General features: G+C 39.4%; 1 long non-coding RNA gene across 4 annotated transcripts in view; it reads right to left on the bottom strand.

Moving 5' to 3' along the window:
• LOC125100392 (uncharacterized) overlaps nucleotides 1–16,542 on the bottom strand; it is a 323,416-nt gene extending 306,874 nt beyond the window's left edge. For all 4 annotated transcript variants that reach the window (XR_007127531.1, XR_007127529.1, XR_007127530.1 and 1 more), the window contains exons 1-3: nucleotides 16,449–16,542; nucleotides 14,983–15,097; nucleotides 6,457–6,555 (exon numbers count right to left, since the gene is read on the bottom strand). This is a non-coding gene — a long non-coding RNA (uncharacterized LOC125100392). The remainder of the gene's footprint in view (nucleotides 1–6,456; nucleotides 6,556–14,982; nucleotides 15,098–16,448) is intronic.
• Between the last annotated feature and the right edge of the window lie 5,486 nt (nucleotides 16,543–22,028).

The following is a 22,028-nucleotide window of genomic DNA, read 5'->3' as shown; positions in this document are numbered from 1 at the left end:
TTTTCATGAGCCATGCAGATGAAACCTGTGATTGAGAACTGAGGGTTTTGAGAGACTTTCTAAACAGGGAACAGAGTTTCCATGTCCAGAATCCTATAGAATGCCTACCTGTGCATTTTGTCATTTTGTTCCTTTTTGGTTACTCTACAAGCTCAGAAGAATTTGTGTGGTAATAGTATAATTAAACAGCAGGTTTAGGTTTAAATGCACCAGGAGGGGTTTTTGTCCCCCCCTTTCTCTGACCCTCTCCTCCCAAACTTTTCCGCCCCAGGGGCAGCAGCTTTATAAAGCTCACCTTTACAGTCCACTTGGTTTGTATTTTTATCTGATTGGGAATGATATACCTGCAGAGGTTTTGCTTTTTATCCTCTCCTATATTTCAAAGCTTGTTCCTCCCTCAGTCCTGACACTGGCAATCCTTTGTGGTTTTTCTTGGACCCTCAAAGGCTTAATGGTCCAGCACAGAACTTGAATCTTTGGAAATCTATCCCAGCCACCCCTAACACCAGCTTCAGAGAAGTTCAGGGAGCAGTCAGTCAGAAGAGCAAAAGTGGTGCCCATGGTTAAATGCTCTAGGGAGGTTTCTGTCTTTAAAATCAAGTGACTGTGTTAAAAGATTTCTTTAAAACCCACAGCACTCACCCAGATAGCTTAGGGAGGCTTCTAGATTCACTAGAGGTATGAAGATGAAACAGTCTCAAAGTTAGTTAGCTCTTTTCCTGAATGTGTGGTGGCCCCTTTCCCAGGGAAGGGAGTAGGGAAGAGCATGACTGGGGGAGGAGAATTCTGGCTTGAGACCAGTGCTAGGGAAGTGGGCTAGCAGTAGATGCCTAGTTGTCTCACAGCACAGACAATAATTCAATAAATGCAGTTAAGCAGATATGACTAAAAGAAGGATTCTATAATGCTCATCAAGGCTCCTCTTTAATACCTTCTTGAAACTTCAAATGAATTAAGCTACTATTTCAACTCCTTGGAGATTAAAATTTTGCTCGTTTCTTTGTCATGGGTTACCTCTTAGGGAAGGCCTGATGTGAGGGACAGGGGGAGAGAGAAAAAAGAAGAAGCAAAGCTAACATCTGTGTGTTAACCAATGTGTCCAAAACTCTTCTTAGAAATATTAACATATTTAATCAACAACCCTTTGCACAGGATTATTACTCCCATTTTACAGATGAGGAAATGGAGGCACAGAAAGGTCAATAACTTGCTCAAGCATGTATAGCTAGCTAGTCAGTGGCAGAGCAGGGTTTCCAACCCAGGAAGTGTGACCTCGGAGTCTAAGCACTTCAGTAACTAGACTCCTGAGGGCTACATTAGGGCTCTGTTTTTAAGGTCTGCTAGGACTAATCACACAGACATACCAACAGACAGACAGACACACACACACACACACACACACACACACACACACAGGCCTCCCAAATCTCAATTGCTTAAAACCAGAAAAGTTAACTTCTCATGCTGGGTCCAGTGAAGGCTGCTGGACAAGCTCTGGTCCCAGTGTTCACTGAGGGACTCAGGCTGTTGGGAGGCTTCATCTCAGCATGCACTTCCATAAAAACCACTGCAGCGAGAGGGAAGGTGGGGGGTCACACCACAGCTCTTACAGCTACACATACCACTCTCATTCCCACTGTATTTGTCACTGTAAGTCATATGGCTACACCCAGTCTGAAGAGAACTGAGAAATGCCATCCTACCGTGTACCCTTAAGTTAGGGGGGCGGTGGGTGGGGGAGGTTAACCAGATACATTGGATGAACAGCACTAATGAAGGACGGCAGCAAACCTCTGTGGGACCCACCCAGGTCTCTTATCTCCCCCGTTACCCTCTATATCTTTCTACCCTTCCAGTGGGAAATGATTTTGAAATCTCTAAGGGAAGGCCCACATTCCTTAAACTTTGGGTTTTCTAGCGCATGATTATTTATTGAGAATATCTTTGTCCATGTTACCTTGAAGCCCAAGGATTTTTGAACACATAATCCAGAAAGAGACTTAAAATCGATGGGCTTTCTGCTCTGCATTTCTTCCCTGTGGCAATGTGTATAGGCTATTATCTGCTTGAAAGGGAAGACAAACAGAAGTTAACATTTCAAATATATTAACCTATCACACTACTAAACGATAATAAAATCTGAGAGCTCAGATATTCGTGCAAAACTTTCTTTACTTTTTCAGTCAAATCACCTTCCAGTCATTAAATTAAATCTCAGTTGGGATTTAATTCATCTCTGCTTCTTCCTAGTCTTTCTCCCTCTCCAGTCTCCACGTGCACTTTCTGTGCCCCACGTTCTACTAGCATCACAGCCAGGATTCAAGCTCTTAACATTCAGTTCTGAGGGCCAAGGGCAGACCTTTCATATGCATCATTGATGGAGTGTTTAGCAACTTCAGAGTGAAATCTTCTAGGGCAAAAACAAGCATGTGTCATGTCAATAGTGATGGTCTTTTGCATAGTGTTCTTCCACTGTTGTATTAGCAGGATTTCTATCCCTTTTCTCCTATAACCAGGAGACCAATCCCAGGAGGGATGAGGGAACACTAAACCTGCATCCTACCATTGGCATGAGTACTTGGCATGTCCTGGGTACATGATAAACTGTCTCCCAGACCCATTATTGGTCTCATCCCTCTAACACTAGCACCTTTCTGAGCCAGTAAGTAACTGAAACATGGGTGCTGTCTAACTCTAATATCTAGTAGTATTGCCTATATCAGTACTTTTAAATATGCCTAGGTCAGCAGTTTTTAAATATGAAGGTTCCTTTCAAAATAAAACTATAGTTGAAAAAAGATATACAGATGGAAAGTAAGCACATGAAAAGATGTTCTACACATCATATGTCTTCAGGGAAATGCAAATTAAAACAACAATGAGCTATAACTACATACCTATTAAAATAGCCAAAATCCAGAACACTGACAACACCAAATGCTGGTAAGGATGTAGAGCAACAGGAACTCTCATTCACTGTTGATGGGAATGGTACAGTCACTTTGGAAGGGAGTTTGATGATTTCTAACAAAACTAAATATAGATCCAGCAATTGCACCCCTTGGTACTTATCCAAAGGAAATGAAAATTTATGTCTACACAAAAACCTGCACACAGATGTTTATAGCAGCTTTCTTCATAACTGTCTCAATGTGGAAGCACCTACGGTGTCCATCAGTAGGTGGATGAATAAATAAACTACGTTGCACCCAGACCATGGAATATTATTCGGTGCTTAAAAAAAAAAAAAAAAAAGAGCTATCAAGCCATGAAAAGACACAGAAGAAGCTTAAGTGCATATTACTAAGTGAAAGGAGCCAATATGGAAAGGATTTCATGATTTACACCGTGTTCAAATGCAAAGCTTTGGATGCAGCATCTCTTAATCTGGAGATCTGTGAACTAAAAAAAAAAGAAAAAAAAAATGCAGGATATCTGACCCCTCTTAAACTTAAAGTAGAAAGTGAATACAGTTTTCATAAGGAATTGAAAATGTTCCAACACCCAGAGTCCAATTCATTCAAAGTCCAGAATGTTTTTCCTGTCATCAAACCAAAATAAGCAAGCAGAGCTCCACAAAACTCTGCTAGTCGCTCTTATACTACCTTTTTTTGTTTTTTTGTTTTGTTTTGTTTTACATCCAAATTCCTTCTGGCTATATTGTTCACTGCGATGGGACTTGATAGAGCTGAGTGTATTTGATAATGCCCAACCATTTCTATTAGAAGGGCACAGGCTATAAACTAGAGCTAATATTACCAGCCACCACTCGCTCTGAGGTCCCCAGTACAGACCATTCCTTGGAAGGCTACTAACAATCATGACAGTAGGTACAAAGTAGGCTTTTGGTACTAAGTTAGGAGGAAAAATAAAAACTTCAAAAATGGACGTGGATCCTAAATTTCTGGAGAGTAGTTGTGTTTATAAAGACTTTGTTAGACTCCTAAAACTCTGTTTTAACACATTTTTTTAAGAGGAAAGAAAGGATTTAGCACAGTTAGCTCCATGGTATAGCTGTTATGTTTAACAGAGGTGCTGTTGTTTGATGTTACTTGTGGGTTTATTGATCCTTTTCAGTTACTGTGGTAGCTCTCTGTGAGAATTTTAGAGTTATTTCCCAGTTACCCACTGAAGCCTTATTCATCCTTTGTTCTTTTTTTTTTTATTGCTTCCAAACACAATATATTTTCTAGCAATGAGAATGGCATTCTGTTGGAAAAAATAACAAAAGTGAGAACTAATTTATTCTCAATAATTATTGGTAAGCAAACGGGTAACAGAGTCAATAACATCTGTTAAATTTTCTGGGTCTAAACCTGGAATTCATTCCCTTGCAAAACTGAAATCCAGGAGAGTTTTCCTGAAACCAGTACCACAGTACTGCAATGGAGAGAACACAAGTCACTCTTCAGTGGTAGTCATTTATTCTATTATGCATCTGTTGGCCAGGAAAGAGTGTGTCTCTTATGCTCCAGAATTGCTAGAGCTCTGCTAATGAGAATGGAACATTCTAGAGTTATACAAAGAGTTGATGGTCTCAGAACAGGAATAATTAAAATAATAGTGAAAAAAAACAACACAAAATGAAACAAAGCCAACTCCTGGACTTTAAAAAAAAAAAACCTCAAGCCTAATCGACAAAATTAAATCTCAAAAACATGTTGAGTAAAAAATAAGTTACACAGGGGTGCCTGGGTGGCTCAGTGGGTTAAGCCGCTGCCTTTGGCTCAGGTCATGATCTCGGAGTCCTGGGATCGAGCCCCGCATCGGGCTCTCTGCTCAGCAGGGAGCCTGCTTCCTCCTCTCTCTGCCTGCCTCTCTGCCTGCTTGTGATCTCTCTGTCAAATAAATAAATAAAATCTTAAAAAAAAAAAAGAAATGGTTTCAATTATATCTATAACATTTTATTTGGTGGATATAATGGATGCCTGCAATATTATTCCCCATACTTTCCTATATGCTTTATATATTTCATAAGTTAAAAAAATTACAAAGATTCAGAGTGCTTTCCAAATAATATGCCAACCCTGAAATAAGGAACTGGCAATGACTGCAGACTAGCATAAAACCTAAAAGAAAAGTTCACAAAAAGTAACCAAAGAAGAATGTGGGTGCGAGAAGGATAAGAATTAAGAGAAAGTGAATTCTATGATCCTGTCCCTCTATACATTTCACCGATGCCTAAGAGTCTTTGCCAAAAACCAGAGCACCAAATAAGAGTTTCTACACAACTGTCTATCTCATTACTCATTCTGGATTGCCTTACCCTTAAACATTGCTTAAGTTCATCTAATATACATGCCTGAAGGGTGATCTAGACCTTCCCACCCTGACGCATCACATCCTCAGGTGCTTTATACTTGTTGGGCTGATGTTGCCACCATTTTTAATATATGATTAGCACTGAGTTTAAAGGTATCAAAAGACTGTGAGTTCCCTGAAATTTAGATCTACTGTCCTATTAGCACGGCAATAATCCTAGATCTACACTGGGATACAAGAATAAAAACTAAGCATAAGGTTGAATTTCCCCAACTAGAATGGTAATTCCTTTATTTGCTGGTTCAGTAGCACAAGGAGCCCAAAATGTCCAATTGGAAGTCACAGCTTCAAGCTCAATGGATGTGTTACTATATCCCTTGGTGAAAGCATCACTTCACCAGTCCTGAGGATGAGGACTTTTAATCTAGCACATTCTAAGACTGCATAGATGATAAACATGATTTCACAAGGGGATCCCTAGAAGAGATGATGAGAGAGCCTGTCCTACTTCCACACAGTTCCTGAATCCAGGTGGTTTAGCTATTGAGTACATAACATTTGAAACACTGATCATTAGTTCAGTGTATAAACTCCAACCTTGTGAACGGATCCTGTACCTTGTGGAGAATGATACTCTATCTTGTACCTTAACTGAGCTTTTAATAAGCCCTTCTATCATCCTACGAGGCAAGTTTTCCCACACGATGTGGATAAGGCAGTAGCAGTGGATCACATGGGTGATCTGCACCCAGAGTCATACCTTCTTTATGAGGAAGTTTCCCAGGCATTAAAAGGATACTTAAAGGATAGTGTTGGCAGAGTCAGTACCAAGTTATGAAACCAAATCCATAGCTGAGTTATTGGATAATGGTTAACAATTCCAGGGTTGAAACGGATCTGGTATAATCAGCCTTCCCCTAAATGGTTATCTGGTCTCTCTAAGGGATGATATCAAGTCAAGGAGTTGGTCTCAGTCAATTTGGGCTAGCAGGAGGGCAGACAGACATCCTCAGCGTTAGTGAAAGGCAGCCTCTATGTCCACCCACCATGATCACTACTCTGTTCACAGACCCATTATGTAAGTAGGGGGATAACCAAGGAGAAAGACTGGCTAACATCTTCAAAATGAGTCATCCTACACAGCTGATATGCAGTGACTCTCTGAGGTAGATTTTGGTGGGATGTGAGACCTACCAATTCTCAATTTCTGTGCCCTTTATCATCGGTGTATCCATGTGTCTCTTCCTTAAACTTCATCATTGCTGGTCTTCTAATCTTGTTCTTTCAACATCCCTAAATAACCAAATAATTGATCATACCTTAGATCAATTCCTCACTCATGCAGTACAAACATTCAAGTGCATGCTTGCAGTTCTACCCACTGGTAAATATCCCTTCCTAACTGTCTTTCATGACCTCGTCTGAGAAAGCTGTCATGTAGTGGTGACCCACTCCTTCCCAGCAGTAACATATTGAGCTCTGTTGGTTGTTGAAGGAAACTTCACAGAAACCATAAATTTTTTGAGAGCAATGACAGGAATTTGAACCACCTGTTCGTGTGATTTACTTGTGCCTCCTGCAACTGTGTGAACGTTTCTATCATAAAAGGATTCCTGATGTACCTGCCTGGCATCATCACCTTAGAAGATCTGTTAACACCCTGATCATGATGGGTGCCTCTGGTGGCATACTCATATAAGGTTCCTTCGTCAGACTTTTAATCTCTTCTAGGGCACGGTAGCACACCACAAGCTGCTTTCAAGCAGTAAGTCATATTCTTCCCCAGAACACAGCACTTTCCCCAGAATCTTAGAGGTCTGCACTGTGACTCTCTTGTGGGGGCTTTCCAGACACTGTGCAGAGCATCCCCGTGTCCCTGTAGCACCACTGAACTTGCGGGGCCACATAATCCACCCAAAACACAGGTTCCTTAAAGAAGAGATTGAACAGGGATCCTTTTTCACGTGGTGTATTGGGGAATGCTCCTAGAAAAGGGAGGTGATAGTAGAAGATATGTTTATGTCTTAACTCCCCCAGTGCCTCAGAATGTGACCCTATTTGAAAATAGGATCTTTACAAATGTAGTCAAGTTGAGACGAGACCCTTAGGGGAGGCTCTAATCCAATATGACCTGTGTCCTTTTAAAACATGGAAACTGGGACAGAGAGACAGGCCCACAGGGAGAATGCCTTGTGAAGACAGCAGAGATTAGGTGACACAATTCCAAGCCAAGGGATGTCAATGACTGCCAGTAAACCAAAAGAAACTAAGAGAGGAACATGGGTCAGAGTCTTCCTCAGAGCCCTCACAAGGAACCAACTTTCCCACACCTTATCTCAGACTTCCATCCTCCAGATCTGTGAAACAACAAATTTGCTTAAGTCACCCAGTTTGAAGTGCTTTTTACAACAGCTCTGGCAAAATGATACAGAGCATGAGGGAAATTTGGGGTGTTGGTAAATATGGCCCTTATTTTGATTAGCATGGTGATTGAGTGAGTTCAAAACTCCTAGAGCTCAATACTTAAAGTAGCTCATTTTGTTGGATATAAATGATTCTTCAATAAAGTTGATTTTAACAATTAAAATTAATGGATTACTCATTATGATTTCAAAGTTATGGCTGCTGCTAGTCATTTTTTGCTCTTCATGCTTACAGGCTACTTCATGCCAGTTATTAACTACTCTGATTACTAATTGAAAATTAGTTCGGATTACCGTAAGAATGTAGGAAAGGACTACATAGTGGGTACAAGGAGGTTTGTCCGGAACTCAGTGATTCACTGGGTGCCTGCCGATACTTCCATGGAAATTGGCAACTGCAGACAAAGCAGGTGCAAGGGTAATCCAGGCTGTCTGAATCCTGAGCCATGTACAGGTATCACATTAGAAAATTAAATATTAATGAAAAATTTTAAAAAAAGAATCACTCTCTATACTCCACTCCATACATATATACTTCAAATACATAGAAATCCTGGGTAACTATATTTTAATTAAAAAAAAAATCTCCAGGAGACAGACTTTTGTTCATGAAGTTTGAGGTAAGATTTGGGGAAGGGGATAAGAGAAGGCTAAGACACAGGAGAGACTGGATAAGATATTACTTAATTAAAGGCTAGGGTTTTGATGCCTATTCAGAGTTAGGGGTTGTAGCGCCTGTCTCAGTATAACAGAAAACCCAATCTAGCCCCTTACATAAAGCTGAAAGCAGGGATAACACTGTCCTGTCCCTGAACCTGGTCCTACACTGTATCTTACTGCCACTCACATACAGTATCAATGATTAAATTATTCTTTATAAATGTTGGTACTTAAGAATTTCTAAAAAAAAAAAAAAATACTGGTAGAAGAATAAGTCCCAATTCTAGTGGGGGGAACTGATGTTTAATTTGGAACTTAATGAGTTTGAGGAGTGTCTGGGACATCTGAATGTCCCAAATATCCAACAGGCTTACCTGGAGAAAACTGAAGAAAAGTATAACCTAAAGATAAGGACTGGGAGGCAATAAGGGAAAGGCTGGAAACACTAAAAGGCACAGGACAGTGGGCAGAAGTCAGAAGCCTGGGGTTCACCAACACCTGAACAGTGAGGATCAACGGCCACAGACAGGGAGGCTGACTAGAAGAAGGTGGTGTTACCTACACTAAGCACAGAGTAGGCAAGCATGAGCAGAAAAGCCTGGAAGCTGCAAAGGGAATATAAAGGGAACTGGCAATGAGATTGTAGCTGATAATCTCCAAGAGCAGTTTCCAGCGTGTGGGAGGTTGAAGCCAATCACAGCAAATTGAGCAATGAATGCTAAATGACGGAATCACATGCAGTTAATATTATAAGAAGAGAAGGGTAAGAAGAGACTAAGAGACATTTCCATGAGACAAGAGTTGAGAAGCTACTTCAGATGGGAGACACAGTGTCAAAGCCGGGTAATGTGAAAATGGGAGACACCTGAAATTCTTCAAATGTGAGGGGGAGGGCGCCTGGGTGGCTCAGTAAGTTAAAGCCTCTGCCTTTGGCTCAGGTCATGATCCCAGGGTCCTGAGATCAAGCCCCGCATCGGGCTCTCTGCTCAGCGGGGAGCCTGCTTCCCTTCCTCTCTCTCTGCCTGCCTCTCTGCCTGCTTGTGATCTCTGTCTGTCAAATAAATAAATAAAATCTTTAAAAAAATTTTGAGGGGGAAAGAGCACAGAAGATAAGTTAATGAGGTGAGAGAGAGAAATGTTAGTAAATGGAATCATACCTGCCTGAATGAGGACGGAGATGGATTTAAGGCAACAGATGAAGAAGTGGCATAGGTAAGAAGAAAGACCCCCTATTTTCAAGAAGTGTAGGAAAATCCATCACAGGGCTGTAAATATGGATAAGCCTCCCAGTAGAGAAACAAAAAGTTATCTGAAAGAGAGCGTATATGGAGTCCTTGAAGTAATAAACATGATTTAAAAGATATCAACCCCAAAAGAATGCTTTGCATGACAGAAGTCTATTTTATTTTTGAGATAAAAGTCATATTATATCAGTCACACTGAATCCAGTACATTTAGAGATTGTTTGTGTACAAAAACATATTCACAAAATAAGCCTCATGGGTAAAATTAACTGTCACTAAAAAGTCTGCATAGGAATGCAAAACACAATTTTCTTAGTCTATCCTTTCCCAAAGGGACCTACTTTGATAGAAGATAGAACTGGATCACGCTGAGTCATATAGCCTATATCTTAGAAAATCACTCTTAAAAAATAATATCATTTCTCTGGTTAAATATTAGGTTAGATATGGAGGTGCCTGTCTGCACCACTGTAGAAGCACTGTATTTATAGTGTGGAAGAAAGACAGGGGTTGGAGGGAAACCCTATCCTTCTTTACTTGTTTCCTATTGTGTGGACCACAGCAAAAAGTTGCCAGCTACCAACAGCCACTGCTCAGAATTGGATTCCCCTTTAACTCAGAAATTCTAACTGAACTCTTTCTCCTTCCTGAGCTTCCTTTCTCTTTAGATCAAATACCTAATTATACGCCAAGCTTTAGATTTGCCCTCTAATCCCTCCTATAAACTGCCCACATCCAGCTATCTTTGTCCATTAATGCAGAAGACACACACTTCACGCAATAAAGGGAAATGAAAAACAGGTTACAATGGTTGTTTCTGTGTGCTGGCAAATAGCATATGAAGTGAGTCAACACACACCTTTCCCCAACCTCCCTTTTACCCAGTGTGTGCCTGTTTGACACACAGCATCAGTAAATCAGGCAGTTTACTGACCTGATTGTAATTTTGAGCCCATCAATTATACTGTTCTTTCCTTCCCTCAGATGGATTGAGTAAGATGGGAAAAAGTGTTAGCGGCTAATGTAAAATAAACATGCTGGCAGATTAACTATTTGGTTCTTCAGTGAAACTCCCTCTCCTGTTGTTATGATGGTCTACAGAACAATCACCCATTAAGCTGGGACTTGGAGAGGTTCTCCAAACTTAACAAGAATGATACATTGCTGTTCGAGCCACACACTTCATCTCAGCCAGTATGCCTGAGGTTTTCTAGAGCACAATTTCATACCACTTTCTGAACCTCCACACATCCAAAGTGGGAAGTAATTCATACTGGACACAGCACCAGCTCCCTACAACTTGCTATTTTGAAGTAATCAGGTATGAAGCAAATCTCCTGACCACGAGTTAATGCCTTATTGCCCTGCCTGCCATGGAGTGCTGAGAGTCTGAGATATGTACCCTGACCAAATGGGATTACGTGAACAGACATTTTCTAGAAATTATGACTTACGAGTGCCAGCCTCATTTCCCTTTGCCTGGTGATACCCTCACAAAGGCCATTTAGAAAGGATTCGGCAGCTTGCAAGGTAACAGAATTTGAGTTCTCAAGTGTCCAAAGATCAGTGAATGCCATTTTTTTTTCCTCCTCTGAAGCATTTCTAATCACAATTTGGTTACTGCAGCCTAGATGCTGACTAAGATAAACCTATTTGGAACTCCAAAAATAGCATCTTCTGAGCTATATCTCTGTCTTCTGAGCTTCCCAAAGGAAAGTTCTCTAATGATTTGCAGCTCATTACAACCAGAATCTTCATAAATGGGATGGTTTGTTTTTTTTTTTTAATCTTGGAAGATGCCAGATTGATAGTGCTTGCAACTGGGGTCTTTGATTTGGGATTACACCCACGGTAACAGAGAGGTTAAAGTGACAGTGAGTCGGCCAGCCTCTGCCTTCCACAAGGCACTGAAAAGCAGATTTCTGAATAGGAGCTGAGAACAGTGATGTCCTCATTCATTTCTGGCCACCTTCCTATGGGCCAAACTGACTTTCCAATTGAGATAATTAGGGAAGAACCAACATCTCCGCCTCCTGGGTAGTCATGCCTCTAAAGATTTAACCAAAAACCAGAAAAAAGTCACAAGTTCTATAGCGCTTCCTACACATCACCATTTTTAAAACTGAACCATTTTATTATACTACATCTAGGCCAATTATTTACGGGTTACTTATTTCAGAAATAAGATACAGAGGCATCACAAGAGGGAGAAGACCTTGTTTCCCTCCCTGTTCTATCAAATTAAGTCTCGGTTTCACCATTCCTGAAATACACGAGTGTCACATTTATATCCATTGTTCAATGAGCATTCTTCCCTCCACTCACAGGAACTAGAAAACTCTTAATTGCATAGTATGGTCCAAACAGGAATGGCACAAAACAATTTCTCAGAGAAAGAGGGAATGGTCTATTAGAGTTTCTTCTGTTCAGGTGGCTCATTATTTTTCAGGATGGTTCTAAGAGAACCTTGCTATTAACAGCATTAAGACGAGAGGGAATATCAACTTCTACTAGAAGAAAACAGTACTCTTAAGACATTAATTTTACTCTTGAGAAAATTAAAAAATCTCCTCACTTCAAGCAAGTTCAAAAAATTATATTCTTCTACTGACAGAAATGCAACCTCTCAGAGCATGAGAATGTTTCCAATAGAACTTCTGGTCCCAGGTTATTAAGGCTATACCTTTATACAATGCTTGCTGGCTGACCTATGTCTTCATGCACCTTGGACATGGCACTCTCTTCCCTCTTGTCCTCATTCTACTAGTTTAAAAACAAAAAGAAAGCAGACAAAAACAATGCTTCCCTCATCCACTTGATTGGTGATTAAATTTTCCTTCATAGATTATGAACATTTCATTTCCCAATTAAAAGGATGCCTTAATCCAACACCTTTGGTTATTGGACATCAAGGCCTTACCTAGGAATTGGTTTTAATAACTGGCCATGTGGGACAAGGGTAACTGTTTTGGAAGGAGAGATGCCATAATGATGGAAAAATGAGAAATAAACAGGAAGTTAAAGGATATTTAAGATAGCTGGGTATCCCACAAGTAACCCAGGACCAGCTTTACTGTTGAGACTGGCTTGTTCAAGAAGTATTCAGAGACTAGATACTATAGTCAGACACGCTTTGATCCAAATCCCAGCTTGGTTGTACTTACCGGTCTATGAGACTTAGGGTGAATCATCTAATGTCTCTAGACCTCCTTTTCTCTTCTATAAAAGATCTTTAATGGAGATTTCAGTATATAATACCATTATAGATATGTGACTGTGTCAGAGCCCCACAAGAGGGACCCAGAGGGACCCTCAGGTGAGAGACACTGGCAATGAATGATGATATCAACTATTCATTAGAAAATAGCATAGGAAACAAAAGAATTATACATACAGAGATTTTTCCTAAAATTCCTTACAAACTATCTGAACAGTTATTAAAACGTGAAATTGGATGAAATGCCCTATTTTCTCAGACGGTCATTAGGGCAAGGAGGATGTTTAGCCCAGGCAGACCCATGCAGAGGTAAGCAACAGGCTGTTTTGCTCCTGGGCAGCATGATCAAGTTGGTCTTCATGACCCCCTCAGCTTGACTATACTTTAGACATGTTTATTCCAGAGTCCAGGCCTCTGACCTTCCATTTCTCCAAGAGCATATTTTAGAAAACTTGTCACTGTAAATTATTTCTCTACCCCTTTGAAATAAATGTAAATCTCTCAACCTCCTGCCAGTTTCACAACTTAGGAAATGTTTTCCTTAAGGGCCTAGGAATCGTTCTTGAAATGTAAACATTGGGGAAGATAGCACCCCTATCTCCCAGTCCCTGTGGAGGACAGAAGTCTAACTTCTAGCAAACACAGGAAGGTTATTCCCAGAAAAACAGCATTTGCAAGTTCCGGAATAACTAAATATGCTCAACACCTCCATTGACCCACCTCCTCTCTTAACATCTCTAGTACTTTTCCACGAGCTCACTCTCAGGGCTTAAAACCCTCCGCCTTTTGTTTCCATGAAGCTAAGTATCCAGACTTGTTCTGGGCTCTCTGCCCTATCGCTGGCAATAGCACCAAAAAAAAAAAAAAAAAAAGTCAGCTTCTGTCTGTTCATCTTGTCCAGTGCCATTTATTCCCTTTAACAAGCTCCACTCTCGTTTTAGAGCCTCCCTCTTGGCCATGAGCACCTCTCTCAACATCTACTTTAGCGCAGTTTCCAAAACCTCTAAGAGGTAATGATTTGCAGGAGGATGAAGCTTGCAATAAAGGGGAGATTCAGGGAAGTCCATCTACACTTGAGCTCTTTAAGATCCACTCTAGAATGTCTATGCCCAAATAGCTTCCTCTTGTGAGTTCACCTGTTCATCTCTCAGGGGTAAACTGGTATGGAGAAATGTATCAGTAAGAGTCTCAAATATGTTCACACCTTCTTGTATGCATTGTCTTTTGCAATGTGTCTCTGCCACCTTTCCTATCAAGAAATGCAGTCTCCTTCTTCAACTCTTGAAATCTAAGCTTGGTCTTATGTCTTTCTTTAGTTAAGGGGACATTAGCCAACATGCCAGAAGCAGAAACTTCAAGAGCGTACATGGGGAGCCCACCCCTGCTTTCTTCTGGGACCCCTACAGCCTCCAACTAATGAGGAACTACATAGAGAGATCCCAGCCCTCACCGGTTTTCTAGCTGAGTTTCCAAACATGAGAGTGCAGCCATCCTACCCCAGCTGATTCATCATAGCCCAGAACAATTAGACAGTCTACAGAATCATGATAAATGATCAGTTACCATTTTTTTTTTAAATACAGCAAACTGATACCATTGGGATGCTACATTTACTGAGAAAGCATGAATGAACACCCAACCCAGAGAAATGAGAAACTAGCTGGAGAAGGAGGGGCATCCAAGAAAACATTCTTTTCATCATCATGAATCTCAAACCAGAAATGTTAGCTAGAATTTAAAAGAAGTTTTTTAAGGTAATTCAGAATCTCATAGAAAATCAATCTGTCTATAGGACTAAAAATATCTCAGCTTTGAACACTTTTTTCATTCTTATTAGACTTGAAAGCAAGCCCATTGATCTAGCAAGAGCAATTTGCTAATAATTAGGCTGGCAAGGCAAGCTCAGGTTTGTTACCAAAAGGGTGGGTGAGGAGTCCCTTTAATTCACAGAAGCCTCTGCCCTAACAAACAGAAAAGATGAAGAAGCAGCAACTGAAAATGCCTCTGTTCTCAAATCTTCAGGTGAGATTAAACTACATCACAGAAAAATAGTGTCCAAGCAAAAGGCACCCCATTCTGTACCTGATGCCTTCACAGAGAAAACAGTCTTTAAGTCAGGTTCCCTTCCCAAGAGATCCCACAATAAATACTCATATTACTTTCATGTGGCACTTACTTCTTCTTTTCCCTTGGTCTTCCATGAGTATAAGCGATATGCACTGGTTCACCTCTGCTATTAGACTTGAAGTTCCTTGAGGGCAGGGTCTGTGTTTAATTCATGCTTTTTGCTCCTACAAAACAAGACACAGAGAAGACGCTCAATAAATATTTTTTACATAAACGAATGGAAGAGGGCAGCTTCTACGTAATACAGGGGTTATCCTTATGACTACAGGGAGCGTGGCCAAAAATGGCCCCCTTCTTTGCGTCAAATAAAGTTTACATTATAAAAACCTACATCATTCATGAAAATGTGTCATTTTTTTTTCACAAGTGTGCCTGATATTCCACCAGAAATCATGATACTTGACACATCTGTAATATGTTTTCCTTTGAGCGAACGCGAGACATAATCTGTTATTTGCATATCTTTTTGTCTGGGAGACCAGAAGTCCCAAGCAGGGAACAGACTTCATGAAGTGCCAAGACAAAATTCTCTTCCTGAGATGACACATCATCAAACAAGCTGCATCTTGATGCAGATATTTCTTGGAAACGCAAACTACCTAAAAATGGTATTGTTTTGTTTTCAAGTGGTTATTATGGTGAGATTGCTTTTACTGTTTCAGTTGCTCATACCCCAAAAAAGAGAAAAAAATTATCCCTTCCCTTATAAAATATTTATTATTTTATATTTTAAAAGAAAGAACCAAATCAATTCTGTTTTGAAAGGCACATTAAAAATGTAAGCACAAAGTACAGGGCACATTTCACAGAAGATTAGAACTGCTAACAGTTTTTTTTGTTGTTGTTTTTTGTCCCCCCCCCGCCCCCACCATCTACCAGAAGAAATCAAATGAAGCCAGTTTGCCTCTGGGGTTTTAACATCATTAAAATTCATCTTAATAATGAAGTTAAAATTAACTGAAAGAAGACAAAATGGAAAAAAAAAAAAACTCACTTCACTAACATGGGTTTACTCACATGAAAATGGATAAAAGTAATATCCTTTGGGCACAGTTAAGGAAAAAAATCAAAATAACCAGTACACAGGTACCCCACAATGGAAGCAGTACCTCAAAGTCATTTTTTGTTTATGGAAGCATAAACTAATGCATAACACACACACTTCATACCCATATATAAACATATGTTTGGGGCACCTGGGTGGCTCAGTCGTTAAGTGTCTGCCTTCAGCTCAGGTCATGATCCCAGGGTCCTGGGATCAAGCCCTGCATCGGGCTCCCTGCTCAGCCAGAAACTCGCTTCTCCCTCTCCCACTCCCCCTGCTTGTGTTCCCTATCTCGCTCTCTCTCTCTCTCTCTCTCTCTGTCAAATAAATTAAAAAATATTTATAAATAAGTAAATAAACAAACAAACATATGTTTGGACACATGTATATACACAATAAAAAATAAATGCGGCCATGCAGAGATCTTTAAAATTATATTCAAAAAGATTAAAACAAGATGTTCCACTTACCAGAACTGTTCCTGAATCACACATAACTAAGTACAGGAACTCAGCTCTGGTTCATGTAAGCTTCCTATATTTTCTCTGTGGAATCTTTGTTGAAGAATGAAAAGACAATAGAAAGGTCAAAAGGGGCATCTCCACTCCACAGGGTCCTCAAAATGAGCACTCCTGCTTTGACTTTCATCCTTCCCCTCTGAGAAAAAGAACAGGCATCATGCTCCTGGAAATGAACAGGAGTTTTCTCTAACCAATTAAACCCTTTTCAGAAAACTAAAGCTGTCATATTGGAGATATAATGTTGGTAACAATAATGAGTTGTAGAGCCAAGTTAGATCCTAAAAGACACTGTGTTGGCTTGGCTGTCAGGTGGGAACAGTGCTTACTCATTCACAGTCTTCTAAGGTAAAGTTTAGAACTCAACCATTTTTCTTCAAACCAGTAAATTATTTTGGTTTGGACTGGGAAAAAAAAAGGTACACTTCCAGAGGGGGTATGCAAAACTCCAAATTATAGGACTGAAATGATTTGTGTGTGTGTGTGTGTGTGTGTGTGTGTGTGTGTGTGTGGAGATTTATTTTGGAGACATCTTGACTTAACAGCTTAAATTTTCTTCATTTTGGAGAAACCAAACATAAAGAGCAATGTGAATCAGGACACAGTGGAAGCCCAAATTCTCATGGAGATTTTATCTTTTCAAGTAAACAATTCCAGAAAGGTCAAGGGTAAAGTCAAGATTATCTATTCACAAATGATGGGATCATTTCCCCCTTGCCAATAATCATCACCCCTAATTCATCAGTTTCCACCCTCTCACTCTGATTCCTTTCAATATTTTACTTTTTTTATATTATGCTAGGTGCACAATGATAATAAGGTATCAAAAAGTCACACTAGCATATTATCTATTTTCTAAGATTTTACCATGGTGACCTGGTCGTATGGTTAATTCTAAGTATAGTTTGAGGAAACACTCAAAGTTACACACAACCTGTAACTGGGTAATAAATATATGCACAGAAATCTTCCCCACAAAACATATATTTGCATAACAAAACTAGAGATGACTTAGGTGGATAAATTAACATGACTGGGGGACTGATATCTAAGTAAAGATTTTAAATGATTTAATAATATCTTTCCATTGAAAACATAAAGAATCATAGAATGATAGTGAGCAGTATAAAATATGATATAGGGTGGAAAGCTATGGAATCACAGAGTTCTAAAATGCATACATAATAGCTTATATGTCACCACCAACTGAAGAATAAAAAAGGTGCTTTGTATTACACAATTGATAACTTCGTGAAACACGATATATTCATTGTGTTTACAAGTAGGAGGCAGTTTTGCACAGTGGTTTGGTGCAGAGGCCCTGAATCCATACTACTTGGATTCAGATGCCAGGTCTTTGCTCGCTAGCTGTGTGAACTTGCACAAGGACCTGAAAGGCAATGAACGGATAGCAGGCACATTAATAACAATGGGGTTGTTGATAGTATTAAGCACGCCAGTTTCTCTAAAGCACTTAGCACAGACCCTGCGACATAGCAAGTATATCTCTTATTCATTCAACAAACATTTAAGCAGCACATATTATGTTCCAGGTACTGTACTGAGTAGTAGGTATTCAATGCTGAACAATATCGACATAGTTCCTGTTTCAAGGAGTAATAATATGAGCTGTAGAACTGTACCTTTTAATATACTTTAGATAAACAGCAGGTCCACAATGTTTATTGTGTGTGTATGTATGTGTGTGTTTACATACTGTTCTAATGCAATACCATAATTGTTCTTTTCCTGATTTTTTTTCTCTCTCCTGTGCCTGCCTGAGTCCCCAGTGCTCAGAGATATACACGGAAGATGTAAGAAATACATTACTAGATACTGACTAGATATTCATCACAGCTTAAAGTTACCATTCCCCCCAAGCTCTACCCATATGGAACATGGAAAAGAGGAAAAGATGGCCAAGTATGAGAAGACCAGCACACCTGCCTTAAGATTGTGAAAACCATGTACAGCTTTAGAAATATGGACTCTTCAACATTGTTCATTCTTTTCTGCTCGTATCTCTTGAGGATAAGAGCCAGACATTTAGAGGAGTAACTGCAAACACCATCAGGCTTCTATGTCTAAAGTCACCAAGAAAATTCAATGCTCAGCCATGGGCCCTAGCATCCAACGATGGCTTTTTTGTTAGTGTCAGATGGCACGGAACAAGACAACTGTATCCAAAAGTCACAGATGGAAGATTAGCTACATTTTTAAATGGCATTGTTATGGGCATTTAGCCAACAAACTTTTGAGATTCTGCTGTGAGGCAGACACTGGATTCAATATTGGCAATTGCACAATGAGCAAACACGTAAGTGCCCTACCATCCTGGGGATGAGAAACACAATTAATGAAATGATCATGCTAATGATTTAGGAGTATCATCCCAAGGGAATATGCAATAAACAAACATAAACCAGAGGGAATGATCAGAGAAGGATTCATGAAAAAGTGATACTTTAACTAAGAAGAGTAAGTAGCCATTACTGAGACAAAGATGGGAAGTAAGAGTAGGGCCAGTGCTGACTTTGGGCTAATCTGTTACCCAGAAACAGGTAACTAATGTGCCCTTGTACAGCAACTGATCTGGGAAGGGCAAAAAGAAAATAAAAGAAAATGTGTTTTTTTTTTCCTTAGTAAAACCTAACAGGATAATGACAAACTAAAGTGTGTTGCTTTCTTGGATGCCTGATGCCTTAAAATATGATCTGATACCTCTGCACAGTGTTTCCAGTTTTGCTTTCAGATTTTATAGGAAAAAGACAAGAGTAAATTCTTATATTCTTACCATTCTCAAAGTCATCGTCTACACAGAGTGTGGTACCATCAGAATGAGAACAAGACCTATATTTTCCCTTCAGCCAGACAGAAGTAACATCTAGGAACACAAACATAAGGCTCTCTCCCTAAGAAACTATCATTTATTGATGACTGGCTCTACCTTTTCCACCTTCTTAAAAACAATATAAAGAAAAAAGATAGAAAGTCAAAGGGACTTGCTCTCGTTACTTATACCCTTGCTAAATCAGTAAAGGAACTTTAGGGGGAGACATACCATGAGAATCTTCACATTTATTTCCAATATACTGATAAGGCTTGGTCTGGTTGTACCCTTACAAGTATTTTGTTCCATTAAGCAACATCTGAGAGCTCTAGTAAAAACTCTTGATTCAAAGTGTTTTATTCCTTCTATGTTAGAATACTCCAAAGATGAAAATAAATCTCTGCTCTAGAAACAGAGAATGGTATCAAAAATTGAATGGGAAAGCAGTGACAAATTTTCACTCTGAAATAAATGTGTGAGACTAGCTGACAACGGGGAAGCCAATTCAGATTCTCACTCCTTTGGTGGTATGGCTTAACACCAAATCTAATAGGCATTTAGCTGGCTGACTAGGGCAGGAAAAGGGGGTCTGCAACCTCTGATGCCTGCATCTGTGAGAATGCACTGAAGCCACTAAAATTATCAATCAAGAGTTGATGTTAGTGTCAAATTTGGTGATTTTTTTTTTCTTTCAAGGGGATCAAGCTAGAGAAATAGATAACTTTTGGCTCAAACAGTCCAAAAGAAAGTAAAAATAATCTCTGATAGAATGAATAGGGATTATCAAAATTGTTGTGTCTGCATAAAACTTGGAGGTTCTCATTTCTCACAATCAAGTGTCTACTGGAGATTACAAATTATTTTCATTTTGCTACTGTCAAGGAATAAAGTCGAACACCTGTGTCTTCAAGTGATCCACCAGACAGCTACTTAAGTTTAAAAAAAAAACAACATTACATCAGCACAGTGCAAGAGTAATACCAGTGCTTTGGTGCCTGGAGGAAAAATAGTACTACAGTTTTAAAAAAATATATGAATTACTTTTGATTTTTCATTTAGTATCAGGATTTTTACTCTTTATGCAAGTGACTGCACATGCAGCCAAAGGGGAGTCGGGGTAGGGTGGGGGGAGCATCAGTCTGTTTCAGCTGAGCTGTAGAATTCACCTAGGTACAGTGGGCTTGCCAATAATAAACAGCAAAAGTTATATTTTCTCCTCAAGAGAAGAAAAGCCATGAACATCGGTCTCTATTCAATTCCAATCCAGATCCATGGAAATGAAGGGAAGGAAAGTTAGGGATTATGGTCTGTTTGAATCCATTATATCTGCAGGGTGAACAGCAAGGATAGAAAGAATATGCCATCTAATAAAAGATTAATGTGAGAACTCTTCTGAGTGATAACCATATTGCTTCCTCCCGGAGCTAATTATGCCTTTGAATCACATTCAGAAGGGAAGACACAAAGTTACCTTCAGCAAATACTTATTTTAATTGCTTAATAGTGAACACTTCTTTTTGAGCTAATTGGGTTATTTTTCTGGGAGGTACACAAATCTCTCTGTCCTGGTAGAATACTGAAAATGAATAATGTTATTCCTTTGGAAGAAGGATTTAGAAAACTATAATTATTGACAGATAATCAGATTATTTTCATCAAAAGACAATTTGAAGTTGAATTTATCTTGACTACTGAATTATTCTATAGAGTTTTTGAGTGAGTCAAATCTCAAGAATTAATCCACAGCTGTACTATGTCTTCATGAAGAAAAGATACCTTCTGTAACCTCATTTCTATACCCCCAGACAGTTGAGAACCTAGGGCTGAGATTATCTTATCATCCAATCTCACCTGGCATCCTAAGAAGATACATGCAAACATCAATATCTCTCATAAGAGAGACTGGTATCTTCTAACTACTCACTCGTAATACCAATATAGAAAGGATGAGAGTAGGTTATCTGGTAGGGTAGAATACTTTATTACTCAAATTGTTAAGAATTGATGGCACATAGTGTTAATAAATTATAACCTAACTTTTAGTAGGTATTATTATTTTTTAATTTTTCTCAGATGGGACACCTGGCTGGCTCAGTTGGTTAAGTGTCTGACTCTTGATTTCATCTCACTTATGATCTTGCGATCCTGAGATTGAGCCCTGCATCGGTCTCCATGCTTGAGGGGGTGGGGGCAGTGGGAGTATGCTTGGGAGTCTCTCCCTCCCTCTGCCTCTCCCCTGCTCATAGGTACACACATGTACTCTCTCTTGCTCTCTCTAAAATAAGTAAATAAACCTTTAAAAAAAACTTTTCAGGGAATGCATCCCCCACAATTACATTTGGAGCAGACCACTCCACTACCACTATCCTGGTATATATTAATTATTATTAATATAATTACTTAAGTATATATTAATTAATAATATTAATTAATTAATAATATATTAATTACTTGGTGTATATTATCCAATTGAATTCCTTCAGCCAAGGAAAAGAAACTCAGAAGGTAAGTAACTCACCTTACACTGTTACTCAACTAGTTATTCAACTTGTTAAACAAGTAACTATTGTTACTCAACCAGTTAAAGTCACTCAACTTATTCAACTAGTTTTAACATCAATTAAAACCAAGAGCTTCCTAATGCCACTAGTTACGCTGTTTAAATGAGGAGTCAGAATCTCCTAACCATCACCCCCTTCTTT

The sequence above is a fragment of the Lutra lutra genome, chromosome 5, assembly GCF_902655055.1.
Source record: "Lutra lutra chromosome 5, mLutLut1.2, whole genome shotgun sequence".
NCBI classification, from domain to species: domain Eukaryota; kingdom Metazoa; phylum Chordata; class Mammalia; order Carnivora; family Mustelidae; genus Lutra; species Lutra lutra.
Note: the sequence above shows the minus strand (reverse complement) of the source record. Positions and strands in the feature narration are given on the sequence as shown.